Genomic DNA, 3,371 nt, shown 5'->3' on the forward strand with positions numbered 1-3,371 from the left:
ACGAAGCTTTTAAAAATGGCGGTTTCTTGAAACATGGATTGTTACACGCTTATCCAGAACGAACGCTGTATTGTTGACTTGTGCAGCTTTATTTGTTGTTCTTGCTTTTTTATCAACGCTTCGCTTACCTGAAGATAATGTTACGAAGAATCGAAAATAGTCATGATACAGAAATATAATTGTTAAATAGTGCGGTTTTTAAAATAAGTAACAGATTACTAGGAAAATTGAAACGTGCAAAAAGTGAAGTGAACGTCTGTGCAATAATGCCTATATATATAAAGTTTAGTCTGACTGAAACGTGCTTAGGGTAAAATTTTTTAGGCATTCTTATCCTAAAACGCGGAGACTCTGTGTAGCTTAATTGCCATATATTTTTCATAACTTCAAATTTGGCTCTAATCACGTATTGAGCAGTATTGAAGCAAACACTGAAAACAGATATATATATATATATATATATATATATATATATATATATATATATATCAATTTGTCTTTACATAAGCAGTAATTTGTTGCTACACAGTCATGAACATATTTCGGTCTCCAAGTGTTTCGTAACTAGAGACCTCTTAAGGCAACATACGCTTATTTACGAAAGCGGAATTCAGAACTGATTAAAATAAGATTCTGAATTCCGCTTTCGTAAATAAGTGTATGTTGCCTAAAAAGGTCTCTAGTTACTAAACACTAGAAGACCGAAACATGCTCATGACTGTAGAAACAAATTAATGCTTATGTAAAGACAAATTGAAAATGTAACTTGCTCTACTACCGTATTGAGCACTATTGTATCAACCTCGTTATATTTCATTGGTTATATCCTATTTTTGAAAAATAACAGCTGCAAACTATATATATATATATGTGTGTGTGTATAAAATATGTGCGCTTGCGCGTACAACAATGACGAGCACTTATAAGATAAAGCATAACATTGCTTAAAACCCAGACAATTTGCGGAAAATTTAGTGGCTATATTCGTTTTATGCGCACCCAAACCTATAGAAAACAAGTTTTCTAAAGTAGGTTTTCTGTTGCTCAACCAAACCACAATAAAATCTCCCCTAAAAAAAAGATGCCCCCCCTACAAAAAGGTGGCTATAAAGTGGTCATTCATTTTACGTTAAATTATATAGAAAAGTGATCCTCTACTTTTGGAAACTAAAATTTCTTCATCTCTTTGAAACTAATCGTCTCCTGGAATTTTAAACGTAATTTTCTTATTCAGTACCCTCGAAAACCTACTATAATGGTAATTTTAAAGGATATTTTTAAGAATGGAAAAATACTGCACATTTACCAATGTTTCAATCATAGTCATTCATTTTCCTAGTTTTAAATGTGAATTACAAAATATCTGTTATTTCCCAAACACATCAGTGTATGAAGATTATTTGATACTGGAGATGTTCATAATTGTACCCTATTTCCAAAAGATCGGGAGGTATACAATGAGATATATTTGGAATCAAGTCTCCCCTTGCTATTATTTCAGATCATTTAAAACCATCTATCCCATCTATCAAGGCCAGGGGGGGACGTATATACATATATATATATATAAAATCGTCGTACATATAGACATTTTCGATAAAAAAATTGATCTCACCTTATTTATGTGAATATTGAATTTTTCATTTCTTTATTTGATGCTTTGTACTCTTGATATGCTGCAATTTATTGCATATATATATATATATATATATATATATGTATATATGTATATATATATATATCATTATCTCTCTCTCACTCTCTACATATATATATATATATATATATATAACTACTTCTTTTATTCGCATAAATTTAATATATGAAAGTATAGATTTATGCGTAAACTTTGAGTATTTACTTCAAAAGTGCTCAATACGTAGGTAGAGCTAGTTAGTAATTTATAAAATACATATGGCGATTAAGCTACACTGAATATTCTGCGTTTCATCCAACTATAGGATTCGTCAGGCTTATGCGCGAATTCTGTCGTTGCTTCTTGTTTTTATAGATGTTGAGGATTTCTAGTCGGCCAATCAGCTTTCTAGTATATATATATATATATATATATATATATATCATTATCTCTCTCTCACTCTCTACATATATATATATATATATATATATATATATATATATATATATAACTACTTCATTTATTCGCATAAATTTAATATATGAAAGTATAGATTTATGCGTAAACTTTAAGTTTTTACTTCAAAAGTGCTCAATACGTAGGTAGAGCTAGTTAGTAATTTATAAAATATATATGGCGATTAAGCTACACTGAATATTCTGCGTTTCATCCAACTATAGGATTCGTCAGGCTTATGCGCGAATTCTGTCGTTGCTTCTTGTTTTTATATATGTTGAGGATTTCTAGTCGGCCAATCAGCTTTCTAGTATATATATATATATATATATAATTTATATATATATAATACAAAACCACTATTTCTGAAACAAAATAATTTATTTTTACTGTGGGTGTTTTTGTATTTCATCTCTTTAAAAATATAATTACGATAAAATGGAAAAATCGTGTGAAGTACTGCGAATGGATGTACTCTTTGAATGCCTTCCTAAAGATGTTGTGGCCATTCGAGTTAAATAGTAATACAAAACCAAACGTCCTTGTTTTACTGCCTTCAAAGAATGACGTCAGACCACATTAAACCAAAACGTTCGTTCATTCCGAACAAGTCATATTTCAATTAAAGAGTGAGGTCTACTCTGAGATGGGTCAGACCGAGGTGGGGATTTGATAAGAAGATATTTATTCACATTACATTTAATTTGCTAGGTAGTAGTACAGTTTAGAAAACTGGAGTTAGGTAGATATTCCAAAACGTAACTGTCCAACAGTTCAGAACTGTCTAGAAGCTATTAATTTATATGTTTATTAATAAAAAGATCAACCGGACCAATTAAAAACCTTTTTTACAGGACCCATTATATAACAAAGGAAAATGACTCCAGGAAAATGCCCACTTCGGATCATTACATTGTGATGTGGATTACCTAAAATACAGTTTGTATCATTTTACAACACTGCTTTCAAGAACATTCACTTCGGATTTTACCGTGCAATTTGGATGTTAACTTTTATATCCTTTTCTTTAACTTCCCTTACACTATGACTTTAATTACTCAAACAATATTTAATTGTGATTTTCCATGTCTCACTGACTTTAGCAAATATTATATAAACCATTATAACTATTTGCTAATATTTTCTCCTCTGAAGAGATGTTAGACATCGAAATCCTATAGGATAAGGAGTTTCTAATGTATTCTTTGTCTTACTTAGAATAATAAAAATCTTTGATTTGAAACTCCAACATTTCACCTCATAAATTTTTAAATTCATT

Source organism: Euprymna scolopes, chromosome 30, assembly GCF_053919585.1.
Source record: "Euprymna scolopes isolate OS-2025 chromosome 30, ASM5391958v1, whole genome shotgun sequence".
NCBI classification, from domain to species: Eukaryota; Metazoa; Mollusca; class Cephalopoda; order Sepiida; family Sepiolidae; genus Euprymna; species Euprymna scolopes.